General features: G+C 32.5%; 7 non-coding genes across 7 annotated transcripts; all 7 read left to right on the top strand.

The window, feature by feature from the left end:
* The first annotated feature begins 567 nt into the window (after positions 1-567).
* On the top strand, positions 568-641 carry TRNAI-AAU (transfer RNA isoleucine (anticodon AAU)). Its single transcript has one exon. It is a non-coding gene; the product is annotated as a tRNA-Ile (tRNA).
* Positions 642-2,232: 1,591 nt separating this feature from the next.
* Positions 2,233-2,306, top strand: TRNAI-AAU (transfer RNA isoleucine (anticodon AAU)). The gene has a single exon. It is a non-coding gene; the product is annotated as a tRNA-Ile (tRNA).
* Positions 2,307-3,893: 1,587 nt separating this feature from the next.
* On the top strand, positions 3,894-3,967 carry TRNAI-AAU (transfer RNA isoleucine (anticodon AAU)). The gene has a single exon. It is a non-coding gene; the product is annotated as a tRNA-Ile (tRNA).
* Positions 3,968-5,556: 1,589 nt separating this feature from the next.
* TRNAI-AAU (transfer RNA isoleucine (anticodon AAU)) lies at positions 5,557-5,630 on the top strand. The gene has a single exon. It is a non-coding gene; the product is annotated as a tRNA-Ile (tRNA).
* A 1,588-nt stretch (positions 5,631-7,218) lies between these two features.
* Positions 7,219-7,292, top strand: TRNAI-AAU (transfer RNA isoleucine (anticodon AAU)). Its single transcript has one exon. It is a non-coding gene; the product is annotated as a tRNA-Ile (tRNA).
* Positions 7,293-8,877: 1,585 nt separating this feature from the next.
* Positions 8,878-8,951, top strand: TRNAI-AAU (transfer RNA isoleucine (anticodon AAU)). The gene has a single exon. It is a non-coding gene; the product is annotated as a tRNA-Ile (tRNA).
* Positions 8,952-10,540: 1,589 nt separating this feature from the next.
* On the top strand, positions 10,541-10,614 carry TRNAI-AAU (transfer RNA isoleucine (anticodon AAU)). The gene has a single exon. It is a non-coding gene; the product is annotated as a tRNA-Ile (tRNA).
* The last annotated feature ends 1,507 nt before the right edge of the window (positions 10,615-12,121 follow it).

The raw sequence follows: 12,121 nt of genomic DNA, 5'->3' as shown, positions 1-12,121 counted from the left end.
ACAATTTGTAAATTAAGCTATAGTATGATTACAGAGTGTAGACTGAATAAAAAGTGCTTTCCTATGGATTGAAGTTTGTATTTTCTTAAGCTTTGCATTCCAAAATGGGCTAGCATTCTTTATTTCCAATGGGCACATTAAGCTACTTCCCCAATATATATTTTTTTGTGTTAAAAGTTATTCATACACAACTTGGTAAAACATACTAAATTTAATACATAATGGATTACATCCTGGATTATCTTTTTCAACAATTTGTAAATTTACAATTAAAAATTGTGTATTAAATTTTTTAGATTGATTTTGCTTAGATTTGCATATACTCCTTGTCTAAATTGTCTATTTTTATACTATTAGTTGATGCCTTAATCTTTGTTATTATCCTATCTAATATTTATTTTTATTATGTAATGTGGAAAGAAACTGGAGCATTTTTATGATACCCATGCTTCAAGTGACTCTATGGCTTAAGCTTTTTTTTGAAAAATGAAATGCTATAAAAAGAAAATATGATCTGTGCTTTGAGGTACATTTGCCAGTTTTGTGTTTGCTTGCAGTAATATCTGTGGCCTGTTAGCTCAGTTGGTTAGAGCGTGGTGCTAATAACGCCAAGGTCACGGGTTCGATCCCCGTATGGGCCTTTTGCTTTTCTTGATGGACAAGAACGGAATAAGCTCATTGGTGGAGTGCATGAATACTTGAAAACATCATAGACACATATATCACAAAATCTCTTCAAATACATATCAGAAGCCAGTGGGAGTGTCATCCTTTGGCTGATGAAGATTTTTCTCTACATGGCTCAGTGACTTTTGTCTCAAATCAAGCAATATGGCATAACTAAGATATGCAAGGGCAAATTAATCAGTTATTATATTGCTGCTCAAACATAGAGGGCACTAGGTGTTACTAGAAGAAGAAGAAGATATGTGCTCCCCTCTCTTTAGTGCACACTGAAGTAAAAAAAAATGGAGAATTTCTAAAGACCAGAGCACAAGTAATGGATCTCTGCATTCTTATTGCATCTTTTCTTATTTCCAAATATTTGACATACTTCTGATTTGATAAGTTTAAAAATGAGTTTAAACAAAGGACACCACTGAAGATGATGGAATTTATATGAATTTTAAATGAAGATTTGCAATACTCATACATTGAATGAAAATGGAGCTTTGAACAAAAGGAAAAAAAAACAATGTTAGCTCCCACGAGATATGAACTCAGATTACTAGATTCAAAGTCCAGGTTGCTAACAATTACACCATGGAACCCTCACCTGAGCAATGGCATCTACTGAAGTGCGCTCATCTTTTAAATGCAAAGAAAAGAAATTCAATACTTTATATATATTATTTCAAGTTTCTAATAAGCTCAGGGATGCAATAGGTATTATGTAGAATATTTGTCCAAACCCAATGATAATATATAAAAAGTAACCTATTTTTTAAAGGAGAAGATAGATACTAGAAACCTAAATGCCTAGGACCAATTTCAGTTGGAGCATCACCCCTTATGTTATCCTAGCATTGAATTGACAGTTTTTCTGTATTTCCATATTTGCATATCAGCCACTTACAATTGTTTCAAGCTTTATAACAGAGGACTGCCTTTTTTATAGACCAAGGATGAAAGTCTCTTGTGAGTTAAGTCTGATAATGACATCACAATTTGTAAATTAAGCTATAGTATGATTACAGAGTGTAGACTGAATAAAAAGTGCTTTCCTATGGATTGAAGTTTGTATTTTCTTAAGCTTTGCATTCCAAAATGGGCTAGCATTCTTTATTTCCAATGGGCACATTAAGCTACTAGCCCCAATATATATTTTTTTGTGTTAAAAGTTATTCATACACAACTTGGTAAAACATACTAAATTTAATACATGATGGATTACATCCTGGGATTATCTTTTTCAACAATCTGTAAATTTACAATTAAAAATTGTGTATTAGATTTTTTAGATTGATTTTGCTTAGATTTGCATATACTCCTAGTCTAAATTGTCTATTTTTATACTATTACTAGATGCCTTAATATTTGTTATTATCCTATCTAATATTTATTTTTATTTTGTAATGTGGAAAGAAACTGGAGCATTTTTATGATACCCATGCTTCAAGTGACTCTATGGCTTCAGCTTTTTTTTGAAAAATGAAATGCTATAAAAACAAAATATGATCTGTGCTTTGAGGTACATTTGCCAGTTTTGTGTATGCTGGCAGTAATATCTGTGGCCTGTTAGCTCGGTTGGTTAGAGTGTGGTGCTAATAACGCCAAGGTCACGGGTTCGATCCCCGTATGGGCCATTTGCTTTTCTTGATGGACAAGAATGGAATAAGCTCATCGGTGAAGTGCATGAATACTTGAAAACATCATAGACACATATATCACAAAATCTCTTCAAATACATATCAGAAGCCAGTGGGAGTGTCATCCTTTGGCTGATGAAGATTTTTCTCTACATGGCTCAGTGACTTTTGTCTCAAATCAAGCAATATGGCATAACTAAGATATGCAAGGGCAAATTAATCAGTTATTATATTGCTGCTCAAACATAGAGGGCACTAGGTGTTACTAGAAGAAGAAGAAGATATGTGCTCCCCTCTCATTAGTGCACACTGAAGTAAAAAAAATGGAGAATTTCTAAAGACCAGAGCACAAGTAATGGATCTCTGCATTCTTATTGCATCTTTTCTTATTTCCAAATATTTGACATACTTCTGATTTGATAAGTTTAAAAATGAGTTTAAACAAAGGACACCACTGAAGATGATGGAATTTATATGAATTTTAAATGAAGATTTGCAATACTCATACATTGAATGAAAATGGAGCTTTGAACAAAAGGAAAATAAACAATGTTAGCTCCCACGAGATATGAACTCAGATGACTAGATTCAAAGTCCAGGGTGCTAACAATTACACCATGGAACCCTCACCTGAGCAATGGCATCTACTGAAGTGCGCTCATCTTTTAAATGCAAAGAAAAGAAATTCAATACTTTATATATATTATTTCAAGTTTCTAATAAGCTCAGGGATGCAATAGGTACATGTAGAATATTTGTCCAAAACCAATGATAATATATAAAAAGTAACCTATTTTTTAAAGGAGAAGATAGATACTAGAAACCTAAATGCCTAGGACCAATTTCAGTTGGAGCATCACCCCTTATGTTATCCTAGCATTGAATTGACAGTTTTTTTGTATTTCCATATTTGCATATCAGCCACTTACAAATGTTTCAAGCTTTATAACAGAGGACTGCCTTTTTTATAGACCAAGGATGAAAGTCTCTTGTGAGTTAAATCTGATAATGACATCACAATTTGTAAATTAAGCTATAGTATGATTACAGAGTGTAGACTGAATAAAAAGTGCTTTCCTATGGATTGAAGTTTGTATTTTCTTAAGCTTTGCATTCCAAAATGGGCTAGCATTCTTTATTTCCAATGGGCACATTAAGCTACTTCCCCAATATATATTTTTTTGTGTTAAAAGTTATTCATACACAACTTGGTAAAACATACTAAATTTAATACATAATGGATTACATCCTGGGATTATCTTTTTCAACAATCTGTAAATTTACAATTAAAAATTGTGTATTAGATTTTTAAGATTGATTTTGCTTAGATTTGCATATACTCCTTGTCTAAATTGTCTATTTTTATACTATTAGTTGATGCCTTAATCTTTGTTATTATCCTATCTAATATTTATTTTTATTTTGTAATGTGGATAGAAACTGGAGCATTTTTATGATACCCATGCTTCAAGTGACTCTATGGCTTAAGCTTTTTTTTGAAAAATGAAATGCTATAAAAACAAAATATGATCTGTGCTTTGAGGTACATTTGCCAGTTTTGTGTTTGCTTGCAGTAATATATGTGGCTGGTTAGCTCAGTTGGTTAGAGCGTGGTGCTAATAACGCCAAGGTCATGGGTTCGATCCCCGTATGGGCCATTTGCTTTTCTTGATGGACAAGAATGGAATAAGCTCATCGGTGGAGTGCATGAATACTTAAAAAAATCATAGACACATATATCACAAAATCTCTTCAAATACATATCAGAAGCCAGTGGGAGTGTCATCTTTTGGCTGATGAAGATTTTGCTCTACATGGCTCAGAGACTTTTGTCTCAAATCAAGCAATATGGCATAACTAAGATATGCAAGGGCAAATTAATCAGTTATTATATTGCTGCTCAAACATAGAGGGCACTAGGTGTTACTAGAAGAAGAAGAAGATATGTGCTCCCCTCTCATTAGTGCACACTGAAGTAAAAAAAAATGGAGAATTTCTAAAGACCAGAGCACAAGTAATGGATCTCTGCATTCTTATTGCATCTTTTCTTATTTCCAAATATTTGACATACTTCTGATTTGATAAGTTTAAAAATGAGTTTAAACAAAGGACACCACTGAAGATGATGGAATTTATATGAATTTTAAATGAAGATTTGCAATATTCATACATTGAATGAAAATGGAGCTATGAACAAAAGGAAAATAAACAATGTTAGATCCCACGAGATATGAACTCAGATTACTAGATTCAAAGTCCAGGGTGCTAACAATTACACCATGGAACCCTCACCTGAGCAATGGCATCTACTGAAGTGCGCTCATCTTTTAAATGCAAAGAAAAGAAATTCAATACTTTATATATATTATTTCAAGTTTCTAATAAGCTCAGGGATGCAATAGGTATTATGTAGAATATTTGTCCAAAACCAATGATAATATATAAAAAGTAACCTATTTTTTAAAGGAGAAGATAGATACTAGAAACCTAAATGCCTAGGACAAATTTCAGTTGGAGCATCACCCCTTATGTTATCCTAGCATTGAATTGACAGTTTTTCTGTATTTCCATATTTGCATATCAGCCACTTACAATTGTTTCAAGCTTTATAACAGAGGACTGCCTTTTTTATAGACCAAGGATGAAAGTCTCTTGTGAGTTAAGTCTGATAATGACATCACAATTTGTAAATTAAGCTATAGTATGGTTACAGAGTGAAGACTGAATAAAAAGTGCTTTCCTATGGATTGAAGTTTGTATTTTCTTAAGCTGTGCATTCCAAAATGGGCTAGCATTCTTTATTTCCAATGGGCACATTAAGCTACTTCCCCAATATATATTTTTTTGTGTTAAAAGTTATTCATACACAACTTGGTAAAACATACTAAATTTAATACATAATGGATTACATCCTGGGATTATCTTTTTCAACAATCTGTAAATTTACAATTAAAAATTGTGTATTAGATTTTTTAGATTGATTTTGCTTAGATTTGCATATACTCCTAGTCTAAATTGTCTATTTTTATACTATTACTAGATGCCTTAATCTTTGTTATTATCCTATCTAATATTTATTTTTATTTTGTAATGTGGAAAGAAACTGGAGCATTTTTATGATACCCATGCTTCAAGTGACTCTATGGCTTAAGCTTTTTTTTGAAAAATGAAATGCTATAAAAACAAAATATGATCTGTGCTTTGAGGTACATTTGCCAGTTTTGTGTTTGCTGGCAGTAATATCTGTGGCCTGTTAGCTCGGTTGGTTAGAGTGTGGTGCTAATAATGCCAAGGTCACGTGTTCGATCCCCGTATGGGCCATTTGCTTTTCTTGATGGACAAGAATGGAATAAGCTCATCGGTGGAGTGCATGAATACTTGAAAACATCATAGACACATATATCACAAAATCTCTTCAAATACATATAAGAAGCCAGTGGGAGTGTCATCCTTTGGCTGATGAAGATTTTTCTCTACATGGCTCAGTGACTTTTGTCTCAAATCAAGCAATATGGCATAACTAAGATATGCAAGGGCAAATTAATCAGTTATTATATTGCTGCTCAAACATAGAGGGCACTAGGTGTTACTAGAAGAAGAAGAAGATATGTGCTCCCCTCTCATTAGTGCACACTGAAGTAAAAAAAATGGAGAATTTCTAAAGACCAGAGCACAAGTAATGGATCTCTGCATTCTTATTGCATCTTTTCTTATTTCCAAATATTTGACATACTTCTGATTTGATAAGTTTAAAAATGAGTTTAAACAAAGGACACCACTGAAGATGATGGAATTTATATGAATTTTAAATGAAGATTTGCAATACTCATACATTGAATGAAAATGGAGCTTTGAACAAAAGGAAAATAAACAATGTTAGCTCCCACGAGATATGAACTCAGATGACTAGATTCAAAGTCCAGGGTGCTAACAATTACACCATGGAACCCTCACCTGAGCAATGGCATCTACTGAAGTGCGCTCATCTTTTAAATGCAAAGAAAAGAAATTCAATACTTTATATATATTATTTCAAGTTTCTAATAAGCTCAGGGATGCAATAGGTATTATGTAGAATATTTGTCCAAAACCAATGATAATATATAAAAAGTAACCTATTTTTTAAAGGAGAAGATAGATACTAGAAACCTAAATGCCTAGGACCAATTTCAGTTGGAGCATCACCCCTTATGTTATCCTAGCATTGAATTGACAGTTTTTCTGTATTTCCATATTTGCATATCAGCCACTTACAAATGTTTCAAGCTTTATAACAGAGGACTGCCTTTTTTATAGACCAAGGATGAAAGTCTCTTGTGAGTTAAATCTGATAATGACATCACAATTTGTAAATTAAGCTATAGTATGATTACAGAGTGTAGACTGAATAAAAAGTGCTTTCCTATGGATTGAAGTTTGTATTTTCTTAAGCTTTGCATTCCAAAATGGGCTAGCATTCTTTATTTCCAATGGGCACATTAAGCTACTTCCCCAATATATATTTTTTTGTGTTAAAAGTTATTCATACACAACTTGGTAAAACATACTAAATTTAATACATAATGGATTACATCCTGGGATTATCTTTTTCAACAATCTGTAAATTTACAATTAAAAATTGTGTATTAGATTTTTTAGATTGATTTTGCTTAGATTTGCATATACTCCTTGTCTAAATTGTCTATTTTTATACTATTAGTTGATGCCTTAATCTTTGTTATTATCCTATCTAATATTTATTTTTATTTTGTAATGTGGATAGAAACTGGAGCATTTTTATGATACCCATGCTTCAAGTGACTCTATGGCTTAAGCTTTTTTTTGAAAAATGAAATGCTATAAAAACAAAATATGATCTGTGCTTTGAGGTACATTTGCCAGTTTTGTGTTTGCTTGCAGTAATATCTGTGGCCTGTTAGCTCAGTTGGTTAGAGCGTGGTGCTAATAACGCCAAGGTCACGGGTTCGATCCCCGTATGGGCCATTTGCTTTTCTTGATGGACAAGAACGGAATAAGCTCATTGGTGGAGTGCATGAATACTTGAAAACATCATAGACACATATATCACAAAATCTCTTCAAATACATATCAGAAGCCAGTGGGAGTGTCATCCTTTGGCTGATGAAGATTTTTCTCTACATGGCTCAGTGACTTTTGTCTCAAATCAAGCAATATGGCATAACTAAGATATGCAAGGGCAAATTAATCAGTTATTATATTGCTGCTCAAACATAGAGGGCACTAGGTGTTACTAGAAGAAGAAGATATGTGCTCCCCTCTCATTAGTGCACACTGAAGTAAAAAAAATGGAGAATTTCTAAAGACCAGAGCACAAGTAATGGATCTCTGCATTCTTATTGCATCTTTTCTTATTTCCAAATATTTGACATACTTCTGATTTGATAAGTTTAAAAATGAGTTTAAACAAAGGACACCACTGAAGATGATGGAATTTATATGAATTTTAAATGAAGATTTGCAATACTCATACATTGAATGAAAATGGAGCTTTGAACAAAAGGAAAATAAACAATGTTAGCTCCCACGAGATATGAACTCAGATGACTAGATTCAAAGTCCAGGGTGCTAACAATTACACCATGGAACCCTCACCTGAGCAATGGCATCTACTGAAGTGCGCTCATCTTTTAAATGCAAAGAAAAGAAATTCAATACTTTATATATATTATTTCAAGTTTCTAATAAGCTCAGGGATGCAATAGGTATTATGTAGAATATTTGTCCAAAACCAATGATAATATATAAAAAGTAACCTATTTTTTAAAGGAGAAGATAGATACTAGAAACCTAAATGCCTAGGACCAATTTCAGTTGGAGCATCACCCCTTATGTTATCCTAGCATTGAATTGACAGTTTTTCTGTATTTCCATATTTGCATATCAGCCACTTACAATTGTTTCAAGCTTTATAACAGAGGACTGCCTTTTTTATAGACCAAGGATGAAAGTCTCTTGTGAGTTAAATCTGATAATGACATCACAATTTGAAAATTAAGCTATAGTATGATTACAGAGTGTAGACTGAATAAAAAGTGCTTTCCTATGGATTGAAGTTTGTATTTTCTTAAGCTTTGCATTCCAAAATGGGCTAGCATTCTTTATTTCCAATGGGCACATTAAGCTACTTCACCAATATATATTTTTTTGTGTTAAAAGTTATTCATACACAACTTGGTAAAACATACTAAATTTAATACATAATGGATTACATCCTGGGATTATCTTTTTCAACAATCTGTAAATTTACAATTAAAAATTGTGTATTAGATTTTTTAGATTGATTTTGCTTAGATTTGCATATACTCCTAGTCTAAATTGTCTATTTTTATACTATTACTAGATGCCTTAATCTTTGTTATTATCCTATCTAATATTTATTTTTATTTTGTAATGTGGAAAGAAACTGGAGCATTTTTATGATACCCATGCTTCAAGTGACTCTATGGCTTAAGCTTTTTTTTGAAAAATGAAATGCTATAAAAACAAAATATGATCTGTGCTTTGAGGTACATTTGCCAGTTTTGTGTTTGCTTGCAGTAATATCTGTGGCCTTTTAGCTCAGTTGGTTAGAGCGTGGTGCTAATAACGCCAAGGTCATGGGTTCGATCCCCGTATGGGCCATATGCTATTCTTGATGGACAAGAACGGAATAAGCTCATTGGTGGAGTGCATGAATACTTGAAAACATCATAGACACATATATCACAAAATCTCTTTAAATACATATCAGAAGCCAGTGGGAGTGTCATCCTTTGGCTGATGAAGATTTTTCTCTACATGGCTCAGTGACTTTTGTCTCAAATCAAGCAATATGGCATTACTAAGATATGCAAGGGCAAATTAATCAGTTATTATATTGCTGCTCAAACATAGAGGGCACTAGGTGTTACTAGAAGAAGAAGAAGAAATTTGCTCCCCTCTCATTAGTGCACACTGAAGTAAAAAAAATGGAGAATTTCTAAAGACCAGAGCACAAGTAATGGATCTCTACATTCTTATTGCATCTTTTCTTATTTCCAAATATTTGACATACTTCTGATTTGATAAGTTTAAAAATGAGTTTAAACAAAGGACACCACTGAAGATGATGGAATTTATATGAATTTTAAATGAAGATTTGCAATACTCATACATTGAATGAAAATGGAGCTTTGAACAAAAGGAAAAAAAACAATGTTAGCTCCCACGAGATATGAACTCAGATTACTAGATTCAAAGTCCAGGTTGCTAACAATAACACCATGGAACCCTCACCTGAGCAATGGCATCTACTGAAGTGCGCTCATCTTTTAAATGCAAAGAAAAGAAATTCAATACTTTATATATATTATTTCAAGTTTCTAATAAGCTCAGGGATGCAATAGGTATTATGTAGAATATTTGTCCAAACCCAATGATAATATATAAAAAGTAACCTATTTTTTAAAGGAGAAGATAGATACTAGAAACCTAAATGCCTAGGACCAATTTCAGTTGGAGCATCACCCCTTATGTTATCCTAGCATTGAATTGACAGTTTTTCTGTATTTCCATATTTGCATATCAGCCACTTACAATTGTTTCAAGCTTTATAACAGAGGACTGCCTTTTTTATAGACCAAGGATGAAAGTCTCTTGTGAGTTAAGTCTGATAATGACATCACAATTTGTAAATTAAGCTATAGTATGATTACAGAGTGTAGACTGAATAAAAAGGGCTTTCCTATGGATTGAAGTTTGTATTTTCTTAAGATTTGCATTCCAAAATGGGCTAGCATTCTTTATTTCCAATGGGCACATTAAGCTACTTCCCCAATATATATATTTTTTGTGTTAAAAGTTATTCATACACAACTTGGTAAAACATACTAAATTTAATACATAATGGATTACATCCTGGGATTATCTTTTTCAACAATCTGTAGATTTACAATTAAAAATTGTGTATTAGATTTTTTAGATTGATTTTGCTTAGATTTGCATATACTCCTAGTCTAAATTGTCTATTTTTATACTATTACTAGATGCCTTAATCTTTGTTATTATCCTATCTAATATTTATTTTTATTTTGTAATGTGGAAAGAAACTGGAGCATTTTTATGATACCCATGCTTCAAGTGACTCTATAGCTTAAGCTTTTTTTTGAAAAATGAAATGCTATAAAAACAAAATATGATCTGTGCTTTGAGGTACATTTGCCAGTTTTGTGTTTGCTTGCAGTAACATCTGTGGCCGGTTAGCTCAGTTGGTTAGAGCGTGGTGCTAATAACGCCAAGGTCACGGGTTCGATCCCCGTATGGGCCATTTGCTTTTCTTGATGGACAAGAATGGAATAAGCTCATCGGTGGAGTGCATGAATACTTGAAAACATCATAGACACATATATATCAAAATCTCTTCAAATACATATCAGAAGCTAGTGGGAGTGTCATCCTTTGGCTGATGAAGATTTTTCTCTACATGGCTCAGTGACTTTTGTCTCAAATCAAGCAATATGGCATAACTAAGATATGCAAGGGCAAATTAATCAGTTATTATATTGCTGCTCAAACATAGAGGGCACTAGGTGTTACTAGAAGAAGAAGAAGAAGATATGTGCTCCCCTCTCATTAGTGCACACTGAAGTAAAAAAAATGGAGAATTTCTAAAGACCAGAGCACAAGTAATGGATCTCTGCATTCTTATTGCATCTTTTCTTATTTCCAAATATTTGACATACTTCTGATTTGATAAGTTTAAAAATGAGTTTAAACAAAGGACACCACTGAAGATGATGGAATTTATATGAATTTTAAATGAAGATTTGCAATACTCATACATTGAATGAAAATGGAGCTTTGAACAAAAGGAAAATAAACAATGTTAGCTCCCACGAGATATGAACTCAGATGACTAGATTCAAAGTCCAGGGTGCTAACAATTACACCATTCAACCCTCACCTGAGCAATGGCATCTACTGAAGTGCGCTCATCTTTTAAATGCAAAGAAAAGAAATTCAATACTTTATATATATTATTTCAAGTTTCTAATAAGCTCAGGGATGCAATAGGTATTATGTAGAATATTTGTCCAAACCCAATGATAATATATAAAAAGTAACCTATTTTTTAAAGGAGAAGATAGATACTAGAAACCTAAATGCCTAGGACCAATTTCAGTTGGAGCATCACCCCTTATGTTATCCTAGCATTGAATTGACAGTTTTTCTGTATTTCCATATTTGCATATCAGCCACTTACAATTGTTTCAAGCTTTATAACAGAGGACTGCCTTTTTTATAGACCAATGATGAAAGTCTCTTGTGAGTTAAGTCTGATAATGACATCACAATTTGTAAATTAAGCTATAGTATGATTACAGAGTGTAGACTGAATAAAAAGGGCTTTCCTATGGATTGAAGTTTGTATTTTCTTAAGATTTGCATTCCAAAATGGGCTAGCATTCTTTATTTCCAATGGGCACATTAAGCTACTTCCCCAATATATATTTTTTTTGTGTTAAAAGTTATTCATACACAACTTGGTAAAACATACTAAATTTAATACATAATGGATTACATCCTGGGATTATCTTTTTCAACAATCTGTAGATTTACAATTAAAAATTGTGTATTAGATTTTTTAGATTGATTTTGCTTAGATTTGCATATACTCCTAGTCTAAATTGTCTATTTTTATACTATTACTAGATGCCTTAATCTTTGTTATTATCCTATCTAATATTTATTTTTATTTTGTAATGTGGAAAGAAACTGGAGCATTTTTATGATACCCATGCTTCAAGTGACTCTATAGCTTAAGCTTTTTTTTG

This window comes from Pseudophryne corroboree, chromosome 11 (assembly GCF_028390025.1).
Source record: "Pseudophryne corroboree isolate aPseCor3 chromosome 11, aPseCor3.hap2, whole genome shotgun sequence".
Classification (NCBI taxonomy): Eukaryota; Metazoa; Chordata; class Amphibia; order Anura; family Myobatrachidae; genus Pseudophryne; species Pseudophryne corroboree.
Note: the sequence above shows the minus strand (reverse complement) of the source record. Positions and strands in the feature narration are given on the sequence as shown.